The following is a 15,692-nucleotide window of genomic DNA, read 5'->3' as shown; positions in this document are numbered from 1 at the left end:
ACTGTCTGGGTGATTACTTGAGTGTCTCACGTGGGCTTCCTTGCAACTAGCACAGGGCCTGGGGCCCAGGAGACACCAGGAAACATCTGCTGAATGACGACCTGAGCAAGTAAAGGAAAGCCTGTGTTCTTGGATGCTAGGCATGGAGGGCACACCCTCTCAGAAGGAGGCAAGCACTTTGTGGGCTGTTTCAGCCAAACAAGGAAGAGGACCTGGCTGAGGAGAGGGGGAATGAGGAAAAGAGAGGACTTAATTCAGTCAAGCAGTGGATTCACTGCATATCCATCTCCTTCCTAGAGGGAGTGCCCCCTTTGGCTGCCACAGGGCCCAGCTGGGGACCTGGAGGGAGGAGGGTTCCAGGAACACCCTCCTCTTTATTTCTAAGCACTAGAATCCTATGACCGATATGCAGTGCTAGCCAGGGCTTTGACTTGCAAAGGGAGCACTAAAGTCCGGAAGAGCACTGCCTGTAGGTCAGGCGGGCGTGGTGAGGAAGAGCAGTAGTTGGCTCCGTATCCTGTCACTTGCCAGCTATGTGACTTTGGCAAGTGACTTCACCTCTCTCCACCCCAGTATCTTCTTCTTCTTCTTTTTTTTTTTTTTTTTTTTTTTTGAGTTGGAGTCTTGCTCTGGTCGACCAGGCTGGAGTGCAGTGGCATGATCTTGGCTCACTGCAACCTCCACCTCCCGGGTTCCAGCTATTCTCCTGCCTCAGCCTCCCAAGTAACTGGTACTACAGGTGTGTGCCTCCATGCTCAGATAATTTTTGTATTTTTAGTAGAGACGAGGTTTCACCATGTTGGCCAGGCTGGTCTCAAACTCCAGACCTCAAGTGATCCACCCATCTCAGCCTCCCAAAGGGCTGGGATTACAGGCATGAGCCACCGTGCCTGGCTAGTTTTTCCATTTCCACAATGAACCTTGTAATAGTACCTACCTCATAAACAATGGGGATTAAATAAATTAATACACATGAAGTATTTACAGCAATGCTTGGCACAAAAATAAGTGCCCAAGAAGGGTTCACTGTTCTAACAAAGTCATCTTTGATTTCACTCTTAATTCTTCAGACAGTGCAGAAGAGCAGCCGCTGAAGGAAAATGCAAACCTCAGTGGCACAAGCTTTCAACTGTGCTTTTCTACAACCAAGAGAGTTGCCTTTGCTGGGAATTGCATCTGTCTGTGACCTGAGCTATGGAATCAAGGCACCATGGCTGCGTGCATCTGAACACACACCCTCACACCCACGCTAGCCCTACTTCAACAAATATTCATGCTGCAACACCTGGTGGGGTGCTGGTCCTGTGTATCTTGTCCTGTGCGGGAAGCGGGGAGGGGGCACTTGGGCCATAGCGCTGCCAGGGTCTGGCAGCAGCTCCTCCAGAGCAAGGACTGAGTTCCATTCATCTCTCAACAGCTCCACCTCCACAGTGCCCAGCCCAAGGCCTGGCACAAAGTACAAGCTGGGTGAGTGCTTGCTGTGTGGGAGAGTTTTGTCTCCAGCAGAACGGACCTGCATTTGGGAAGTGGACAGGTGGGGGTCACCTGCATCCTTGCATTCTGGCTGGACAGGTGATATCACTCCATGAAGTATTGGGCAAATAGCTATGTTGCCAAAACCAAACCAAGAAAGGTACAGTAGAAAGGCTAGTAACCCAGGAGCCATAGGATGTGGCTCTGCTCTCTGCTCTTCTACAGCTTCAAGAGGCTTTGGCAAATTCCTGAGCTTCCCTGGTCCTCAGTTTCCCGTTCTGTACAGTCAGCAAGTCTCACTAGATCCTGGATCATCTCCAGGGCCCTTTCTTGTGCTAACAGCCACTGGAGCATAAGCTCCTTAAAAGAGGGCAGAAATTTTGTTTTGTTTTGATTTGATTTTCCTCCTGATGTTTCCCAGATGCCTTGAAGAAAGTCCATTGTATATGCCCAGTGAATAGTTGCTGAATGAATGGATGAAGATGCTGTGATTTTAGGTATGGTTTGTTTTTGTTTGGGGGTTTTTGGTTTTCTTGAGATTAGGTCTCACTCTCTCACCCAGGCTGAAAGTGTAGTGGTGTGATCGCAGCTCACTGCAACCTCAAACTCCTGGGCCCAAGTGATCTTCCTACCTCAGGATCGGGGACTACAGGGGTGTGACACTACACCTGGCTAATTTGAAAAGATATGTTTGTATTCATAAACAGATCCCCTTTGTTTGGTAATCATCTTTTCTAGCGATTCTGGACAGCTTGGTGTCAGATTCACTGTGCCTCTCAGATCAGCCTGCCTCAAGATTTTTCAAGTAAAAACCTTTCTTTTAAACATGATTTATCTAGACTATCATCTCAACTTTCCATTTACTTTTGGTTATGTTTTTACCTGGTCTGCATGATTCACTGGTTATCAGAGAAAAGGACAATCAGATAAAATGATAAGAGTAAGGAACTATAAACAGAAACAGCAAATGGCCCAATTCAAAGCAGAGAACATGATGTGAATGGTAATGATGCCACCTTGCATTTTGTTCCTTAACAGTTTGCCTGGTGCTTGCGTATCTACTGTCTGACTTGCACCCCCTAATGATCATGTGGGATGTTTTGGCATATTTCGGAAAAGCTGAAACCCAGAGGAGGCAACTGTTTTGTCCAAGTATACCAGGCCATCTGTGAGAAAACTGGAACTCTGCCTGTCTTTTTATTTTTATTCTTCTGAGACAGGATCTCACTCTTTTGCTCAGGCAGGAGTGCAGTGGTGCAATCATAGCTCACAGCAGCCTCGAGCTCCTGAGTTCCAGTGATCCTCGCCTCTCAGTCTTTGTAACAGGCTTTACTGCCTGCTTGTTTTCAGTGAGCAAACAAACAAGGAGAAGGTTGGATGCACAGAGGGCATTTCCGGTGTCAGTGACCATTCAGGACTCTTCTGCCTGCAGATAGCCAGAGAAAAGGGCAGCAAAGGTGAAAGGGCCTGAGGGCAATTGCTGAAGTCATCAGTTACGTGACCTGCCACTACCTCACCTCAGTGAGTCCCAAACTAAATTCCCCAACCTCGGCCCCTGCACCCATATCCATGCTTAGAGAATGGCACCATCATCCCCACAGTATCCCGCCTGGCTCTTCCCTCTCCCTCACTTCCCATATCCAGGCTACCAGCAAATCCTAAACATGTCCGAATCCATCTGCTCCTCCCCACCTCTCACTACCAAGCAGTGATCGTCTATCTGTCTCTCCCTTAACTGGTCTCCCTGCTCAGCCATCTCCTATCATCTGGAGGGAACTTTTTATTTTTAAAAATTTTTTATTTTTTTTTAATTTTTTTGTAGTGACAGGGTATCCCTTTGCTGCTCAGTTTGGCCTCAAATCGCCTGGCTTCAAGCGATCCACCCACCTTGGCCTCCCAAAGTGCTGAGATTACAGGTATGAGCCCCCACACCTGGCTAAATTTTTATGAATACACATTTTTCTGTCTTGTTTAAAATTCTGGCCCCGCGCAGTGGCTCACGCCTGTAATCCCAGCACTTTGGGAGGCCGAGGCGGGTGGATCACCTGAGGTCAGGAGTTCGAGAGCCGCCTGGCCAACATGGTGATTGTCTCTACTAAAAATACAAAAATTAGCCGGGTATGGTGGCCAGCGCTGGTAGTCTCAGCTACTTGGGAGGCTGAGGCAAGAGAATCGCTTGAACCTAGGAGGCAGAGGTTGCAGTGAGCTGAGATCACACCATTGCACTCCAACATGGGCAACAAGAGTTTTATTTTTTGAAACTCCATCTCAAAACGTAAAATAAATTAAAATAAAATAAAATCCTTCATGACTCTTCATTACCTTGAGAGAAAGCCACAGAAAGACCCTTCAAGGCAGGGCACAGTGGCTCATGCCTGTAATCCCAGCATTAGGAGGCTAAGGTGAGATGATCACTTGAGCCCAGGAGTTCAAGACCAGCCTGGGCAACATGGCAAAACCTCATTTCCAGAAAAAATAAAATAATTAGCTAAGTGTGGTGGTACATGCTTATAGTCCTGGCTCCTTGGAGGCTAAGGCAGGAGGATCACTTGAGCCTGGAAGATTGAGGCTGCAGTGAGCTATGATTGCACCACTGCACTCCAGTTAGGGCAACAGAGTGAGACATTGTCTCAGAAAAAAACCAAAAAACAAAAAAAAAACCTCCAAGATTCAGTTCCAGCCAGGTTCCTGCCACCAACCTCCCTCGCCCACCAATTGCATACACAGATTTCATGATCCCTCTCAGCACTTCTCTGTCTCCAAGCATTTTGCTCACACTATTCCTGAGGACCAGAATGCCCTTTCTCCTTTATCTCTATGGAGATTCTGCTTACTCTTCAATCTCAAACAGCACCTTCCTCCTGAGGCCTCCTTGATGCCGACGCCTGCCTTAGATTGAAATGAGCCAGCACAGCAACACAGCGCTTGATTGGCAGCTCTGCAAGAGCCCAGAGCTGAGGGCGGGCTGGGCATTCCAGGTGGTTTGGTACCTGCCGGGCTCTTCCACCAGACCTGGAGCGCCCCCAGGGTGGGAACTCCCTCCCAGAGCTCTGTAGACCACCCATTGCCCTGCCGAGGGTTTGTTCCTTACTAGGAACTCCCAGTAAAATTGGAAGAGAATTAAATTAGCTTGCCGGTGTTCAGGGATGAGGGGCAGCATCATTTGGTAATAAGTGCAGCAACCTAAAAGCTCTGAGGGAAAGAAAGGATGAAGAGAGAGAAAGATCCGCAGTGGCCTTGCTGCTGCTGCTGCCGCTGCTGCGGTGGCCTCTGGAAAGTGTCTCCCACCAGCTTTCTGCCTTTAATCTTCAGAACTGGGTGATGCCGGCCCGGGCGCGGTGGCTCACGCCTGTAATTCCAGCACTTTGGGAGGGCGAGGTGGGTTGATCACGAGGTCAGGAAATCAAAACCTTCCTGGCCAACTTGGTGAAACCCCATCTCTACTAAAAATACAAAAATTAGCTGGGCGTGGTGGCACGGGCCTGTAGTCCCAGCTACTCGGGAGGCTGAGGCACCAGAATTGCTTGAACCCGGGAGGCAGAGGTTGCAGGTGAGCCGAGATCGCACCACTGCACTCTGGCCTGGTGACAGAGCGAGACTTGGTCTCAAAAAAAAAAAAAAACTGAGTGATGCTAATGATGATGATAAGTTAAGGATTCCACAGAAATCCAGCTTCTGGAACACTTGACTGGGGGATCTGGAGGAAAGTGAGTACCAAATCAGGCATTGCCCTCTCTCCTCTGGATCTTGCTCCACTAACGTGACACCTGATTATGTGATGAGCTAGGATATGTTGCTAGTTAATTTAAATATTTATGGTTGGTTTTCAAATCAGCTCTTAACATGCCAGAGTGTTGAGACTCTATAAATCATATAACTTTCCAAGTGGAAGGACCATTAGCATCTAATGTAAACTTTTCCTTTCCTAGATGGGGAACTGAGTCCCAGGGAGGGCCAGGCGTTGGCTCAAGGTCACATGAATGTTAGTGGCAGAGCTGGGCCCAGAACCCAGGGCTCCTGCCTCATGGCCCAGGGCTCTGCCCACTGCACCACACTGCCTGACTCTTTCACCAAAATGAAAACTGGAAAACTTCGGAGCAAACTCCAAACTCCTTGATGCCAATGCCTGCCTTAGATTGAAATGAGCCACCACATCAACACAGCGTTTGATTGGCAAGCATGCTGGTGTGTTAGTTGTGAGCTGTGTTGGTTGTGAGCTATATTTATACAGCATCAGGGGAAAAGGAGGCACATCATTCTCTAGGAAAGGAAATAAAGAAAGTGGATGTACATGGCAAGATAGTTCACTTAAGCCTGAGAGAAGTATAAGTGATCTCCCACCATCTGACCTGTCTCCTACCCCAGCAAAGCCACTCCATAGAGGTGGTGCCATCCCTGTTGACCTGAGTGTATGAACTGGCCTTTGGAATATACCACTCTGGCCCTCCCTCCAAATGGCAAGGGTGGGGACAGACTTCTCAGGCCCCGCTGATGGATCTTGTTTTACCCAAGCCTCTATTTTTGCTTTGTTTTGGAGAGATGGGGTCTCACTTTGTTGTCCAGGCTGGTCTCCAACTCCTAGGCTCAAGTGATCCTCCCACCTCAACCTCCCAAACTTCTGGGATTATGGGTGTGAACCACAGCACCTGGCCTCCCAAACCTCTTGATTATTTTGTATCCAGATGAGTACCCCACCAACTGCACTTCACCTCCAGAAACTCAGAATGGTACAACAGCCTTGCAGAATGAGGCTTTGAGCAGGCTGGAATATAACTGAGTCCTGGTGAGGATACGTGCTGATGGGGGTACATCCTAGTGGGCATATAGTCTTGCTGTCATATTGTCTTGAGAGCTTTGAATACAAAATTGTACGAGGGCATGTGGTGGGTGCAGAGGTCAAAAGCACAGGTTTCCAGCCTGCACAACATAGTGAGATCCTGCCTCTGCAAAAGATGAAAAAATTAGCTGGGTGTGGTGGTGCACATTGTAGCTGTAGTTCCAGCTACTCAGGAGGCTGAGGCGGGAGGATTACTTGAGCCCAACAGGTCAAAGCTGCAGTGAGCCACTATTACACGATTGCACTCCAGCCTGGGCAACAGAGCAGAGACCCTGTCAAAAAAAAACAAAAATTAAAAAAAAAAATGAAAACACACAGGCTTTGGAGTCAGAGAGACCTGGGTTTATGCCTCAACTCTGTCTGTCCCTAGCTGAGCACCCTTGGGCTGGTTGCTGACCCTCTCTGTATCTCAGTTTCCTCACTGGTAAAATGGGTCTAATAATACCCACTTCATAGGATTATTGTGACGATTGTAGGGAAAAAGTATGGAGTGCACTGTATGGAGGTCCAGGCACATAGGAAGCTTTCAATAAATGTGATTGTCCTAGAAAGGTGAATAATGGGCAATTTCTTTTTTTTTTTTTTAGATGGAGTCTAGCTTTGTCGCCCAGGCTGGAGTGCCATGGCGCGATCTCGGTTCACTGCAACCTCTGCCTCCCAGGTTCAAGCGAGTCTCCTGCCTCAGCCTCCTGAGTAGCTGGGACTACAGGCGCCCGCCACCACGCCCAGCTAATTTTTTGTGTTTTTGGTAGAGATGAGGTTTCACTCTGTTGGCCAGGCTGGTCTCGAACTCCTGACCTCGTGATCCACCCGCCTCAGCCTCGCAAAGTGCTGGGATTACAGGCGTGAGCCACCATACCTGGCCCAACGGGTGATCTTTCATTCTATTTCTTTCTTTCTTTTTTTTTTTTTTTTTTTTTTTTGGAGGTAGAGTCTCTTAAAAAATTCTATTTCTTTATACTATTTGATACTAATTAAGGAATTACTTTTATGACCAGAAAAAAACAGAGTACAAAGGGAGAAAAAAAAAAACTATGCAACAAAGCATTTTTCAAATAGATCCTAGAAGGTGCAAGTACCTGTGAGGTAATTCTGAGGATCTGGGAGTCCTCACAGATGTTATCCCCACTATCAGAGGGTGGACAGGATGTTGCCAGGTCACAGGGCAAAGGAAAGAGCTTAAGCTGGGAAGCAGGTACCAAAACCTGTGGTCCTAACCTGTGCCCTGGGGCCAGCATTTGGTGTTTCTCTTTATATTGCCTGTGGTTATGCATGGTACATGCTATCTTCTGGCAGGAAAGCCAACCAAAGAAAACGAAAACCAACTCATAATTTCCACTAGACTTGTTGTTGTTGTTGTTGTTGTTGTTGAGACAGGGTCTCAATCTGTTGCCCAGACTAGAGTGCGGTGGTGCAATCTCGGCTCACTGCAGCCTCCACCTAGGTTCAAGCAATTCTTGTGCCTCAGCTTCCCAAGTAGCTGGAATTACAGGTGCATACCACCATGCCTGGCTAACTTTTGTATTTTTAGTAGAGACAGGATTTTGCCATGTTGGCCAGGCTGGTCTCAAACTTCTGTCCACAAGTGATCTGTTTGCCCCAGTCACCCAAAGTGCTGGGATTACAGGGATGAACTGCTGTACTGCTGTGCCCAGCCTCCACTAGACTTTAACCGAAATAAAAACATCTCAGTTCAGGCAGGGCTCTCAAATCTACAGTCTTTCATGATGAAGGAGCCAAGTTTGGGTTCCCTATTCCTGAGTTAAATAAAAAGTAATGCTGAACTTTTCGTTTTTGTTTTTTTGTTTTTTTGGTTTTTTTTGAGACAGAGTCTCACTCTGTTGTCCAGGCTGGAGTGCCGTGGTGTGATCTTGGCTCACTGCAACCTCCGCCTCCTGGGTTTGAGCAATTCTCTGCCTCAGCCTCCCGAGTAGCTGGGATTACCAGCACCTGCCACCACGTCCAGCTAATTTTTTTTATTTTTAGTAGAGACAGGGGTTTCACCATGTTGGCCAGGCTGGTCTTGAACTCCTGACCTCGTGATCCACCCGTGTTGACCTCCCAAAGTGCTGGGATTACCTCCAAACAAAAATAAAAAGAAACAGAATAAATAGAATAAAAGAAGACACCTGGCCTTCTTTTAGGTTCTTTAAGACATGAGAAGGTAGAGAAAGCTACTGAGATAGGAATTATCTGGGGGAAAGGGGATCTTAGAACCTTATTTTTGAAAGGGCCTGTGGTAGGCTACAAATTGGTCCCCCAATAGAGATCCACATTCTTTTTTTTTTTTTTTTTTTTTTGAGACGGAGTCTCGCTGTGTCTCCCAGGCTGGAGTGCAGTGGCGTGATCTCGGCTCACTGCAAGCTCCGCCTCCCGGGTTCATGTCATTCTCCCGCCTCAGCCTCCCAAGTAGCTGAGACTACAGGCGCCCGCCACCACGCCCGGCTAGTTTTTTGTATTTTTAGTAGAGACGGGGTTTCACCATGTTAGCCAGGATAGTCTCGATCTCCTGACCTCGTTATCCACCCGCCTCGGCCTCCCAAAGTGCTGGGATTACAGGCTTGAGCCACCGCGCCCGGCCGAGATCCACATTCTTATCACCAAAACCTGTGAGTGTTAACTTACTTGTTTTTTTTTTCCCTCTCTCTCTTATTACCCACGAGAATGTTAATTTAAATGGCAAAAGTAAATAAATAAATAAATAAATAAATAAATAAATAAATAAATAATATTTATGTAGATGTGGTCATGTTTAGGATTTTGAGATGGGGACACTATTCTGGATTATCTGGGTAGGTCCTAAATGCAACCCCATATATCCTTATGAGGGAGGCAGAGAAAGATCTGATGCACAGATGAGAAGGTGATGTGAAGCTGGAGCAGAGACAGATTTGAAGATGCTACTCTTAAAGATTGGAGTGATGCAACCTTAAGCCAAGAAATGCAGGAAGTTGCCAGAGCTGGAAGAGACAAGGAACGGATTCTGCCTTAGAGCTTCCAGAGTAAACAGGGCCCTGCCAGCACCTTGGTTTCAACCCAGTGATACTGATTTTAGACTTCCAGCCTCCAGAACTGTGAAAGACTAAATATTCCTGTTGTTCAAAGCCCCCTAGTTTGTACTGCTTTGTTATGGCAGCCCAGCAAAATAACACAGAGTCCTTAGAGTTCATTTAGTCCAAGGTATGGGTTTTTTTGTTTGTTTGTTTTGAGACAGGCTCTCCCTCTGTTGCCCAGGCTGAAGTACAGTGATGCAGTCATGGCTCACTGAAGCCTCGACCTCCCAGGCTCAAGCAATCCTCCCACCTCAGCCTCTCAAGTAGCTGGGACCACAGATGGGCACCACCATGCCCAGCTAATTTTGTTTTGTTTTTCGTAAAGACAGGGTCCCAGTATGTTACCCAGGCTGGTCTCAAACTCCTGGGCTCAAGCAATCCTCCTCAGCCTCCCAAAGTGTTGGGATTACAGGCATAAACCACCATGCTCAATCTCGAATGCCTTTCTTAGCACCAAAATAATTACTTTTCAAATGAAATTATTGCCTATAGAAACAACAGAGGAGTGATGATTGAAAAAGGAGGTCCAGATCCCCACCTGCTAAATCCCCTCGATGGTGGCTCTTGAAGCATCTCCCAGGACCTTCCACCAACAGCGTGTGAAAACACTTGTCTAGTTCCAACCTCATTGTACAGATGAATAACTTGAGCCTCTAGGGGCTGAGTGATTGGCTGAAGGCCTCCCTTAGCAGGCAGCAAGGGACATTTATGGGGAGGAAAGCAAGGCAAGTTACTCCCGCCTGCTCTCTCATCTTCCCTTGCCTGGTTTGGCCAAATCCCTGTCTCCCAAGCAAACAACTAAGAATATGTTGCTGTCTCTAGATGAATTTTGTTTTTAGCACTAGTTTCAGTTTTGAACAGGGACTGCCAACTGTGTCAAATATGGTGAGTCTCAAATGAAATATTTGCTCATGAAGAGCACAGACCTGGAGCAGGCTGTTAAGGCATCTTCGGAGATGAAAAACTATTGCCCGATTCCTCACCTCTATTTGCAAATTGAGTCTCATGGGTATGACTGCAACAGTGGGTGTGAGGAGGTGGGCAGGAATGAATAGCAAAGTTAAGCAGCTGTCAGTGAACCCGGAAATATGAATCCCTAAGTGGATCAAGAAGAGCCCAGTCAAGAGCACAGCTGAATGCCACATCACATTTTTCTTGTTGTTGTTAGATTTTAAAACACTTAAGGTCAGTTCTGCTAAAAGGCCTTTGTGGAGGATAAAGCAACGGTTACAATAAAATATTACTCCCCTTTTCTCTCTGGCCTTGGTACTAACAGACAAGACATTAAAAGTCAGGTTCTCTTTCCTTCCCAAGCATAGTCAACACAGGATGGCATTTTCTTTTTCCTTCCTTCCTTCCCTCCTTCCTTCCTTCCTTCCTTCCTTCCTTCCTTCCTTCCTTCCTTCCTTCCTTCCTTCCTTCCTTCCTTCCTCCCTCCCTCCCTCCCTCCCTCCCTTCCTTCCTTCCTCTCTCTCTTTCTCTCTCTCTCTCTTTGAGATGGAGTCTCACTCTGTCACCCAGGCTGGAGTGCAATGGTGTGATCTTGGCTCACTGCAACCTCCACCTCCCGAGTTCAAGCCATTCTCGTGCCTCAGCCTCCGGAGTAGCTGGGATTACAGGCATGTGCCATCATGTCTGGCTAATTTTTGTATTTTTAGAGGACACGGGGTTTCACCATGTTGGCCAGGCTGGTCTTGAACTCCTGACCTCAGATAATCCTCCTGCCTTAGCCTGCCAAAGTGCTGGGATTACAGACGTGAGTCACCGTACCCGATAGGACGGCATTTTCAAAGGGAACTTTACAAGGAACTATGAGCAGCCCAATGGGGCATTAAACAAACAAGATCCAAACCCTCTCCAGGGGTTAAAAATGGCTGACCGTTTACCAAGCTGATTCAGAATTCACGACCGTTTAGATGCCTGTTTCCAGGGCCACTGGACTTATCCCTGCTACTTGACCAAGTGACACTGAGAGAAGTATTGCATCTAAGGAAGGCCAGGGTGTGTTCCGAGAATTAATAAAATAATGGGAAGCCTAACCAAGACCAGTGGGTGAGCCAACAATGCCAGCTGCCTGCTCAAGGCTGCTGGGAGGGAACACTCAGTGCAGCAGATGGAACACAACTGGCAGGCAACAACAAATGGCATTAGTGTGGCTTCCTTTGTTCCTTGGTGTTGCTAGCGAGCATGTCCTCTCTCCACTCTGGAGGCCACATGGTTCCACCCTCCCCAAACAGTAGGGAAGGATGAAGGTCCCTAGCTGCCACCTACTGCTGCTACAACTGAAGGAACAATGTGTCTTTTTTATTTATCATTTATTTATTTCTATTTATTTATTTATTTTTTGAGACAGGGTATGGCTCTGTTGCCCACACTGGAGTGCGGTGGCACCATCATGGCTCACTGCAGCCTCCACCTCCTGGGTTCAAGAGATCCTCCCACCTCAGCCTCCTGGGTAGCTGGGACTTCAGGCATGGACTGCCATGCCTGGATTTTTTTTTTTTCTTTTTCCGAGATGGAGTCTTGCTCTGTCGCCTAGGCTGGAGTGCAGTGGCATGATCTCTGCTCACTGCAACCTCCACCTCCCAAGTTCAAGCGATTCTCCTGTCTCAGCCTCTGGAGTAGCTGGAACTACAGTCGCTCACCACCACTCCCAGCTAATTTTTATATATTTAGTAGAAATGGGGTTTCACCATCTTGACCAGGCTGGTCTCGAACTCCTGACCTCAGGTGATCCACCCGCCTCACCCTCCCAAAGTACTGGGATTACAGGTGTGAGCCACGATGCCCGGCCTATGCCCAGATAATTTTTAATTTTTTTTTTTTTTATAGATACAAGTTGTTACCTGCTATGTTGCCCAGGCTGAGGGACAATATGTCTTTATGCAAAACACACCAGGCACTTCCAGAGGTGGCCAGCTTTCCCCAGAAAGGACCTTTCACAGACTTTTTCTTTCCATTTGTTTGTTTGTTTGTTTGTTTGTTTGGCTTTCGGGTAATGTTGCTTCTCAATTCATGATATCACCATCATTGGTCTGTGAGATTCTTCTCTGGCTGAATCAATCTATCCATCTCTCCAGTCCTTTTAATTACTGTTTTTCACTCCAATTCTCCTCCCCTCAGTGGCAGCCACTCAAGTGTGTGCTCTGTCAAACTGTGTAGAGGTGTGTGTGTGTGTGTGTGTGTGTGTGTGTGTGTGTGTGTGTTTTCAGTAAACATAAGAGGTAGCGGCCTGGAGACTGTGTGTTCAGTCTCTTACTGGGTGCTTTTCCACTGAGCCCTGAGTGTGTTAACTATCCATGCTGCTGTGTGCTCCTGAGTTGCTTGTAACCACTCACTTGCTTCTCTTTTTCCCCAGTGGTGGACACCTGGATTGCCTCCAATTCTGTCTTAGCACAAGCACTGTACAATAAACATCCTTGCATGGGTCCCTATAGCAGGCTCAAGATGGACCCCCAAAGGTATCAAGTCCTAATGCTTGGAGCCTGTGAATGGTGCCTTATATGGAAAAAGGGTCTTCACAGATGTGATCATGTTGAGGATTTTGAGATGGGGAGATTATCCTTGGTTTTCAGGGTGGGCTGGAAATGAAGTCACATGTTGTATTGGTTTCCTGTGGTTGCTGTATCAAAGTACTGTACCACAAATTTGGTGACTTAAAACAACAGAAATCTACTCTCTCACTGTTCTGGAGGCCAGAAGTCTGAAATCAAGGTGTCAGTAGGGCCACAGTGCCTCCGAATTCCTTCCTTGCCTCTTCCGGATTCTAGTGGACTCAGGTGTTCCTTGGTTTGTGGCAGCATCACTCTAACCTCTGCCTCATCTTCACATGGCCTTCCCTGTCTCTCTGTCCTTTTGTCCTCTTATAAGGACAGCAGAAATTGGATTAAGGGCCCCTCCTACTCCAGTATGACCTTATTTTAACGAATGACATCTTCAAAGACCCTATTTCCAAATAAGGTCACTTTCTGAGGTTCTAAGTGAACGTGAATTTGGGGGGACACTGTTCAGCCCACTACTATCGTATCCTTATAAAAGAGAGGCAGAGGTAGATTTGACACTCACACAGAGAAGGCAGAGTGAAGAGGGAGCAGAGAAAGATTTGAAGATGCTGGCCTTGAACATCAAAGTGATGCAGCCGCAGACCAGGGAAGGCTGGCAGCCACCAGAAGCTAGAAGAAGCAAGGAGTGGAGATCCCCCAGAATCTCCTGAAAGAGCATGGCCCTGCTGACACCTGGGGTTCAGCCGAAGGATACTGATTTTGGACCTCTTGACTCCAGAAGTATCAGAGAATACATTTCTGTTGTTTTGAGCCATTGAGTTAGTGATACTTTGTCACAGCAGCCACAAGAAACTCAGTCCCTTTGTGGGCTTGCAGGATAATTTCTTGAGGTTATGCCCAGGAATGGGCTTACTGGGACACTGTGGGCACAGACACGATTTGGCTAAGTGCTACTAGGTGGCTCTCCAAAGCGCCTGAATCCATCTAGCAGGACTCCCAGCAGTGACACACAATGGTTCCTCTTTCTGCTTATTCTGGCCAACACTTGGCATCATACAGCTGATTTTTGCCAATCTGACATGTGTGTATCCTATGTCATTGTTGTCATTTGCATTTCTCCGATTACTAATGAATCTGGGATCCGAGCATCTCTTCACATACTTATTCACCAGCCTTTTCAGTTTCTTCTCCTGAGAATTGCCTATGCATATGCTTTGCTCACTTTCCTGTTGGGTCTTTTTCTTGTTGTTTTGCAGAATGTTCTTGTATATTTTATCCATTAATCTCCTGTTGCTTTTAAACAGCAAATATCTTCTCCCCATCTGTTGTCTGTCTGTTAATTCTATCTGTGCTGTCCTTCATGGAAAGGAATCCTTAATTTTGCTGTAATCAAACCTAATTTGAGTGCTCATTTCAGCAGTGCGTATACTAAAGTTGGAACTATATAGATAAGATTAGCATGGCCCCTGCACAAGTTCACAAAGTGTTCCATATAATTAAAACAAATAAAATACAATAGCAAATCTAATTCAAGGCTCACAACAGAAGGGTGGATGGGTCAGGGACTATTGTGGAAACAGAGTAAGTGCTACTGTGTGTGTGTGTGTGTGTGTGTGTGTGTGTGTGTTGTGCATGCGTGCAACCTCTAACTGAATGTCAACCCCCAGGGATGGGTCCATTGCCCAAACTTTAGGCTTAACTGCTCCCCTGCTCCCTGCACTAACACATACAGTTCAGTACAGCAGTTCTCAGACATCCCTATGCACTAGAATCACCCCAAAGGCTTGCTAAAACCCAGATTCTTGGGTGCCACCCCCAGAGTTGCTGAGTCAGCAAATCTGGAGTGGGGGCCCAAGGATCTGTGTCACAGATAAGCTCCCAGTGACACTGATGTTAGTGACCCAGAGGATCACTTGGATAACCACCCTAGAGTACACAGGGAATGCCAGCATTTTGCTGAGGCTCTGAAGAAATAGAAAGTATGGCTGCTTGTCAGCTGGCCAAGCAGCACCAGGAAGACAGAGGAAGATAGGAAAGTCACTTGTAATCACTGAATGCCAGTGCTAAAAGGCACCCCTGGGGCCACAAAAGCCAAAATATTTGACAGAGGTCAAAATGAGACCCAAAGGGCGTCAGTTGCCTGACCAAGGTCACACAATTAAGTGATGGCTGAGATCCAGTGTGGTGGCTCATACCTGTAATCCCACACTTTGGGAGGCTGAGGTGGGAGGATTCCTTGAGCCCAGGGCTTTGAGACCAGCCTGGGTAGCATAGGAAGACCCCATCAATCAATCAATCAATCAATCAATGATGGCCAAGGCCAGACTGCCTGGTATCAATGCTATTTTCTCTTCACATTCCCCACCCTAGTTATCCTGAGGGACACATGCGTGCCCCTCCACCGCTTGAGGACTTGCTTCGAAATGGTGGAGGGGCGCCCTTGACAGTCACCCGGTAGTATTTCCCACCAGCACAACCTTTATCACAGCTTGTCCAGCAGAAAGAAGCCAAGCACTATCTAGAATGCATTCGTGTGACATGCAGCCCTGCCATCCCTCATTCCTTCCTTTTTGGGCATTCTGAGCAGCACTGGGGGCCATTGGGTGTGTATAGGAAGGGAGCGTGGAGTGGCGGATGGGGAGGCGTAGACCGATCCGCCCTAACACCCCGGAAGATTCTATCTCTGCTTGGTTCTGTCACTCACACTGGCAGTAGGCTTCCTGGGGCCAGGACAAGGGGTTCCTCCTCATGCCCACTGGCCCTGTATTTGGGACCTAATGTCTCTCACCACCCCCCAGGCAAGAGGGCAGGAGAGCAGGAGGGGAA

At 47.4% G+C, this 15,692-nt stretch overlaps 1 protein-coding gene and 1 pseudogene across 1 annotated transcript in view; both read left to right on the top strand.

The window, feature by feature from the left end:
* CD99L2 (CD99 molecule like 2) overlaps window positions 1–15,692 on the top strand; it is a 210,489-nt gene that overhangs the window by 16,310 nt on the left and 178,487 nt on the right. The gene's annotated exons all lie outside the window — the stretch shown is intronic.
* Window positions 14,271–14,364, top strand: LOC126946992 (uncharacterized; annotated as a pseudogene).

The sequence above is a fragment of the Macaca thibetana genome, chromosome X (genome assembly GCF_024542745.1).
Source record: "Macaca thibetana thibetana isolate TM-01 chromosome X, ASM2454274v1, whole genome shotgun sequence".
NCBI lineage: Eukaryota > Metazoa > Chordata > Mammalia > Primates > Cercopithecidae > Macaca > Macaca thibetana.
This window is presented reverse-complemented; position numbering and strand designations above follow the sequence as displayed.